An 8,441-nucleotide genomic window follows, 5' to 3' on the forward strand; every position below is an offset into this window, starting at 1 on the left:
ATATGTGTGTGTGTGTGTATGTATGTGTGTATGTGTGTGTGTGTGTGTGTGTGTGTGTGTGTGTGTACGTGTGTGTATGTGTGTGTGTGTGTGTGCATGTGTGTGTGTGTGTACGTGTGTGTGTGTGTGTGTGTGTGTGTTCGGGGGGTTTGTTGACAGAAGTCTGCTTGGACAGATAAACTGTGGTTTGATTGAATGGGCTGCTGCCCAATGAAGACACTTGCAATAATTGCAGAAGCCTATGTGTGTATGTATGTGTGTGTGTGTGTGTGTGTGTGTGTGTGTGTGTGTGTGTGTGTGTGTGTGTGTGTGTGTGTGTGTGTGTGTGTGTGTGTGTGTGTGTGTGTGTGTGTGTGTGTGTGTGTAGGTGTGTGTTTATGCGTGTGTTTCTGTGCTTAGGAACATTATTTGCCGGGAAAAAATGACAATGCTGAGTCTAATTAAACACCATATGGGCAGAATCTGAAGGAAGCTGACCAGCTTCCCCCACACACACACACACACACAACTGAAAGCCTAACAAAGCCAGGGTGAGCGCACTGAAAGCTGCTTAAATGACCCGATTTATAAGGTTTCAATTGAGTATTTATATATATTTATTTCTCAAGTTATTCGCCAACAGAAATGCTGATTTAGTCGATTCCATCTCCTCGTCGGCTCGTTTCCACGGTAGCTTAATGGGACTTACCGTCAGTCAACTGTGGTAAATATTAAATACAACCATTCACAAGTAAAGGCAAATCGATATCTACATATTACAAGAATACGCTAAAGACAACTCCAGTTTAACCCCAACCTCTCTGCCGGAACACGCCGGTCCATCCGAACGTCGTCTTCAGAGCATCGTGGTCAAAAAACATCTGTTGTGTTCATGATCCCTTGAGGACCATTTAAAAGGACTTTGACCCTCGACCTTTCAGAAGAGGAGCCCCCGTGTCTTTGATCGTCTTCATAGCGTCGCCTTCAAGCTTCACGTTTTCACACCGAGGGACGCACAGCTCTCCTTGAAATGGTCTCTTTGTGATGACGCACAATGGAAGGTTGTTCACGGTTACATCACAGCGTGCGTTCTCACGCTGAGCGCCACGCAGGCTCAAGAGGTCAACAGTTTGGACGCTCTGCTGGTCGGCGGTGCCGGAGCGGCGGAGCCTGATCTTTAAAGGCCGCGAGATAATGAAGCGGATGACTTACAGGCGTGTCCGGTGACAGGAGCACAGGCAAGAGAAGACAGTCGGACCTTTACTCGTGAAGGTCAGACGGGGGGGAGGAAAAAAAGAGAGGATCAGAGGCAGAGCGGCGTTACACCGATTCACCGTGGCGCCACGACGGTCGAGCTGAAGCCAATGAAATCAAACGGTGAACTGACGGCTGATTGCCTGCACACTTCCTGTCGCTTTAAATCCTAGAGGTCGCCGCGGGTTTCTGGCTCCCGGCTGTCTGTCAGAGGCGCCGCATACAACCGGCCAGCGCCGGTTAAGTTGAATTCAGTGACTCTTAATTTGCTGCACCGACTATGTCTTGGAGTTAGTGTAATACGCTTTGTTTCCACTGGGGTGTAAACACGATGTATACCAGCATGTGTTTCACAACTACAAAAGTAAAAATGGGGAAATAAATCATAAAATAAGTCATCAGACAAATCATAAAAAATAATCACACAAAAGATTTTTTTTAATAAAAAAATATCAAAAACTTCAAACAAAATATCAGACAAATTATCAAACAAATCATCAAATAAATCATTAGACAAATGATAAAAAAACATTGAAAAACATCAAACAAAACATCAAACAAATCATCAAACAAATCATCAAACAAAACATCAAACACAACATCCGAAAAATCATCAAACAAAACATCAAACAAATCATCCAACTCGTCAGCTGAACACGAAGCTAAAACTTAAATCAATAGAAAGTTTAGCATCAAAAGCTAAAAAGAATGCAAACTTAACTCGAGAAATGAGAAGAAATAAAGAAGCTCACTGGCCACCAAATGAGCTTTAGCATTATTATTTTTTTGCATTCCTACGCAACATCGGAGGCTTCAAATCGTACATCGCAGAACAAATAAAAACACTTCAAAAGACGTCCTTCTGACACGGCTCATTAATAATCTGTGACAGCCGGGACAGAAAAAATGACGCCAGAGAAAGAAATATGAGACGATATATATGTGTCGACACCAGAAGCAATACATCTTAAAGTCGTTATACTGCTGGGGGCGTGTGGAGGAGAAGAAGCCGCCTTACATAATAGACTGGAGGCACTAATGAGAACACGTGGTGAGTGGTCTCATTGTGAGCAATCAGGCGACAACACAACGAGGAAAACACGCTTTCAGAATCAGCCGAATACGAGTTCATTTACACTAGACTGGCCTGTTTGGTCATGGAGCTGATGGACAGATCCAGAGAGACAGACAGGTAGATGGACAGATCCAGAGAGACAGACAGGTAGATGGACAGATCCAGAGAGACAGACAGGTAGATGGACAGCTCCAGAGAGACAGACAGGTGGATGGACAGATCCAGAGAGACAGACAGGTGAGCAGTGCCCTGTAATGAGCGCTGGGCGTCTCCCTGCAGCCTGATGACGTGTCGGTGTGATGGAGAACACCGACCTGCCGGCAGCAGCACAGATTTATGTTTTAATTGCCACACGCCAAAAAAAAGCACTTTTGAGAGAATAAAACGTCACGTTTTAAGATCATTAAATCCTATTTGTTTGTTTTTTAAAGTGCCTTTTTGTATTATTATTTATAAACTTGTTTTTGTGGGTGTCTTTGAATCATTATTATAATGGTGTTTTTATTGTTTTTCTTAAGTTATACGACACTTGATATATTACGTGGTAGGATACATGATACGATAAGAAAGACGATAAGTGTTACGATACGTGGTACGATAAGAAATACGAAAAGTAATACGATAAGTAATACGATACGTGATACGATAAGTATAACCATAAGTAATACGATAAGTGATACGATAAGTAATACGATACGTGATACGATCAGAAATACGATAAGTAATACGATAAGTAATACGATACGTGATACGATAAGTATAACCATAAGTAATACGATAAGTGATACGATAAGAAATACGATAAGTAATACGATACGTGATACGATAAGTAATACCATAAGTGATACGATAAGTGATACGATAAGTAATACGATAAGTAATACGATACGTGATACGATAAGTAATACGATAAGTAATATCATAAATAATACGATAAGTGATACGATAAGTAATACGATAATTGATACCATAAGTGATACGATAAATAATACGATAAACAATACGATAAGTAATACGATAAGTAATACGATAAGTGATACGATAAGTGATGGGATAAATATTAGATAAATAAATACGATAAATAATACAATAAGTGATACGATAAGTAATACGATATGTAATAAGTAAAAGGGCAGAAAGCCCAACACATGGACTGAAAGGGCCTCTGAGGTGATATTGTTTCGTGCTTTGATCATAAAACAAAAGGTAGATTTGCTGTCAGCGTTCATGCGAGTGAATTCCGGTGATTCATTGTGTTTATTTTGCTACCGGGAGAGAAAAACTGAGGAAGAAACGCTGTCACGGAAACAGCCCGTGGGTAATTAAGCGTTCTCATTGTTTCAACCTTCCAGACGCCTGAACACACAGCGCTCTTTGTCACATTTTAGAGGTTTCCAATTAAAGTTTAATTACACCTCACTCTTCGAATGACGGAGTAAAAACTAATGATTACAGTAGGAACACAGACTGTACTGGGTGGAAGAAGAACAGATGGAGAGGAGGTGGAGGTGGAGAAAGTGACAGGGGAGGTGGTGGGGGGGGGGGGGTTATAGTGCATTCCTAGAGGCCATTAATCTCCAATCAATAGACTATCGGGGCTTTTTATCCCCTCCTGGTGTCAGACTCCGAGGGACCGGCTCCCTCAGAGTCCCCCGGCCTCCCTGCAGACCAACTGCTGCCGGCTTTTATCAAGCGCCTGGAGTAAAAATAGAGTAAAAATAGAGTTTACACGAGGTCGTTGTTGTTTCCCTCTGGCAGAGCAACAACGCGAAAGAAAGAAATAAGGAAAAATGAAATTCGTGTTACGGAACATTCCAGCTGCAGGTGGACTGATCGTCCTAAACGTGCGTTACCTGGACGCGTGCGGAGACGCCTGCGTGGGTAATCTTCACAAACAATCTGACATCCGTTCAGTAAATGGACTCGAGCCGCTCCTCGAGAGGGCGACTCGGCAGGAGACGTCTTTTAACTCGTCCATCGATTTGCTCGGCGAGCACGCGGCTTTTTCCTTATCTGCCTCCGACGTGTGAATCCGTACGATTAGGAATGCGCACGAACATTATCGCCGCTGGGAAGTTGTTCGTCGAGACATTTTTTTTATTTGCTGACGAAGCGGAAAACATGGTGCTTTAGGCATTTTTATTACGAAGAAAATGGTCAGACTTTTCACGTGACGGTTCCAACTGAGTCTGTTCGATTATCTTTAATGTATTTTTATAACTGACGTACTGGGCGTGGCTATGGAGGACTTAAAATGTCTTAAGTATAAATAAATAAATAAATGCATGAATAAATATAGGAATAAATAAATAAATGCTTAAAATTTTTATGAATAAATAAATACAGGAATAAATTTAAGAAAATGCTTGAATACATTTTTAAATGAATAAATAAATACAGGAATAAATAAATAAATGCTTAAATACATTTATAAATAAATGCTTAAATACATTTATAAATAAATAAATGCTTAAATAAATACTTAAATACATTTATAAATAAGTAAATACAAAAATAAATAAATGCATTTATTTATACTTAAGACATTTTAAGTCCTCCATACGTGGCGATATATCCTACACATTTAAAAGTGGGAGGTCATCGCCTTCAAGGTCATTTTGATATATTCGTTGTCGTTTTCTTTCGTGTCCATATGGTATAATAATGATAATTATGGATGAAACCAAGGGTTTTGGAGTTAAGGGACGGGCCGACAAGTTGTGTCGACTTTTTGGTTGAATTATATCTAAAAATCTAGAATTACCATCCCTAGCTTTAGTGTGAAACCAGCAGCAGCTTCACAGTAAACTGTCTGCAGACCAGAGTGTCATCAAACGGAAACAATACAAACAATCTCTGACTAAAGAATCAGAGCAACTATCCTGCTTGTGACGTTGGAGTTCTTACAGATGAATCACTCTTCAGTTGCACTTCATATATAAAAATGTTGACTTGTAATTGTTTTTTGTTCAATTTAACAAACATGCTTTGTCTTGCAACAATTATGTTTCAATTCTCTCTCAGTGTTGTGTCTTCATGTTGTTGTTTCTTTAAAAATCAATCATGATAAGATTTTTCTCACCAGGATGGCCGAGAGGTTAAGGCGTTGGGCTTAAGACCCAATGGGCGTGAGCCCTCGTGGGTTCGATCCCCACTCCTGGTAGATACAGAGTTACTTTAGTGTTATAAAGCAGATGTAGATATAGTGGAGTAAGGTCAACCTGATCAGACTTGTCTCTTATAGGAGATTCTACTTTGTTGAGAAGATGTGCAGCAATTTGTCTTTTGACATTTTAGGAAACTTTCTCTAAAAATAACCTCTTAACAGTTTTGAAGTGAATAGTTTGACATTTTGAGAAAAACAAAGTTGTTTTACAGAAAAGAAAAAATGTAAAACAAAAAATTTAAGAAAAACAGTGAAAGTCTTCAACTCTGTCTCAACGCTCTCTCTGTGTCTTCATGTTATTGTTTCTTTAAAAATCAATAATGATGTCACACTTTCCACCAGGATGGCCGAGTGGTTAAGGCGTTGGGCTTAAGACCCAATGGGCGTGAGCCCTCGTGGGTTCGATCCCCACTCCCGGTAGAATACAGAGATACTCTAGTGTTATTAACAAGATGTAGATATAGTGGAGTAATGTCAACTTGATCAGAGGTGTCTCTTATTAGAGATTCTACTTTGTTGAGGAGCTTTGCATCAATTTTTGTATCCAGGTTTTAAAGAAGACTTTCTCTATTTTCTCTGTAAAAAGTATGTTTTAAGTGAATAGTTTGACATTTTGAGAAACATGAAGATGTTTTACAGAAACTAACAACATGTGATGAACTTGAAACTGAAGATTCAAACAGTGAAAGTCTTCAACTCTGTCTCAACGCTCTCTCTGTGTCTTCATGTTGTTGTTTCTTTAAAAATCAATAATGATGTCACACGTTCCACCAGGATGGCTGAGTGGTTAAGGCGTTGGGCTTAAGACCCAATGGGCGTGAGCCCTCGTGGGTTCGATCCCCACTCCTGGTAGAATACAGAGATACTCTCGTGTTATTAAGCAGATGTAGATATTGTGGAGTAATGTCAACTTGATCAGACTTGTGTGATATCAGAGATTCTACTTTGTTGAGGAGCTTTGCATCAATTTTTGTATCCAGGTTTTAAAGAAGACTTTCTCTATTTTCTCTGTAAAAAGTATGTTTTAAGTGAATAGTTTGACATTTTGAGAAACATGAAGATGTTTTACAGAAACTAACAACATGTGATGAACTTGAAACTGAAGATTCAAACAGTGAAAGTCTTCAACTCTGTCTCAACGCTCTCTCTGTGTCTTCATGTTGTTGTTTCTTTAAAAATCAATAATGATGTCACACTTTCCACCAGGATGGCTGAGTGGTTAAGGCGTTGGGCTTAAGACCCAATGGGCGTGAGCCCTCGTGGGTTCGATCCCCACTCCTGGTAGATACACAAGTGCTATAAAGAGCTAAAGATGTAATTATTAAGTGGAGTGAAGTCTCCTTGAACAGATGATCTTCCTCTTGTGTGTTCAACAACAGCTCCATCCACTTCCCCACCTGCTCTCTCTCTGATGGAGAGTTTGAGAGAGATGTGGTGAAAGGCAGACGGAGTGACTCACTCATGGTGTGTGGTTCATGTTGTGTAGTTATTTGTCGTATAGTTGTTTGTGTGTTGATGTTGAAGCGCTGCACTCAGAGCCTTCAGAGGCTTCATCTCTCACATGTTTGAAGGCCTTCAATATTCAGTCCAGCTGATGAGGAACATCAGAACTCCAGCGTTGCCACGGTGACACTGGACTAGTTCCTCTGTGGTGGTGGAGTGAACTGGTTCTGAGTCTGAAGTCCACTGAGGACCGTTTGTTCCATCCGTTATCGATCAGAGTCCTGATGGAGTCACACCACCCAGACTTTAAGAGTTACATCATCAGAACCAGAGCCAGGAGGCCTCGAGCTCTGAGGCCTCTGAACCTCCTCCTGATGGTCTCTGAGGCCTCTGAACCTCCTCCTGATGGTCTCTGAGTCCTCTGAACCTCCTCCTGATGGTCTCTGAGGTCCTCTGAACCTCCTCCTGGTGGTCTCTGAGTCCTCTGAACCTCCTCCTGATGGTCTCTGAGTCCTCTGAACCTCGTCCTGATGGTCTCTGAGGTCCTCTGAACCTCCTCCTGGTGGTCTCTAGCTCTGTGATCCTCTTCACAGGTGGTGCTGTCGGTGGTGGTTGAGAGCACCGAGAGAAAGATAGAGAGAGAGAGAGAGAGAGATTCTCTGTGGGCCTTTCCGAGCCGGCGTCCCTCACGTTGACCAGTGAAGCACAAACTCCGACGCCTCCGAGGGAGATGGAGCTAAGTGTTGAGTCCCTGCTGCCTCTGCAGCCCCTGGACCTCGACACTGAGCCGGCGCGTGAGGACGAGATCCAGGCTGAGCGTCAAACCTCCGCAGCTTCGTCCTCGGACCTCTCAACACCCGAACCAGGGTGAACTTCAGAGTTTCACCTGGCATTTACATTCCAGGCATACAGATATACAGCAGAATACACCACCAGAAATCCTAAACAACTGCAATACACAATATACGTATATACATATATATATAGACATATATATATTTAAATAGATAAATATATAAAGAAAAAGCACCTCCTAACTTATATATACACAATATATATATATATATACATATGTATACACACATATACTGTATATATATAAATAACTATAAAAAGCACTTCCTAACTTATGTATACACAATATATATATTTAAATTAATTAATATATATAGAAAACAAAATTATATATATGATATATATATATGTATATAAATATATATATTTAAATAAATACATATATATAGAAATATGCACCTCCTAACTTTTATATAGACAATATATATATATCTAGAAATATATGTGTATATATATTTAAATGAATAAATATAGAAAAAGCACCTCCTAACATATATAAATATATATATACTGTACATACATATATATGTAAATATATATACATATATATATGTATATATACATATATATATGTATATATACATATATATATATATGTATATATATATTTAAATAAATAAATATAGATAAAGCACCTCCTAACTTATATATATATATATATATATAAAA

General features: G+C 39.9%; 1 non-coding gene across 1 annotated transcript; it reads left to right on the plus strand.

Moving 5' to 3' along the window:
- Positions 1 to 5,811: 5,811 nt before the first annotated feature.
- trnal-uaa (transfer RNA leucine (anticodon UAA)) lies at positions 5,812 to 5,894 on the plus strand. The gene has a single exon. It is a non-coding gene; the product is annotated as a tRNA-Leu (tRNA).
- The last annotated feature ends 2,547 nt before the right edge of the window (positions 5,895 to 8,441 follow it).

The sequence above is a fragment of the Pseudoliparis swirei genome, chromosome 8 (genome assembly GCF_029220125.1).
Source record: "Pseudoliparis swirei isolate HS2019 ecotype Mariana Trench chromosome 8, NWPU_hadal_v1, whole genome shotgun sequence".
Classification (NCBI taxonomy): Eukaryota; Metazoa; Chordata; class Actinopteri; order Perciformes; family Liparidae; genus Pseudoliparis; species Pseudoliparis swirei.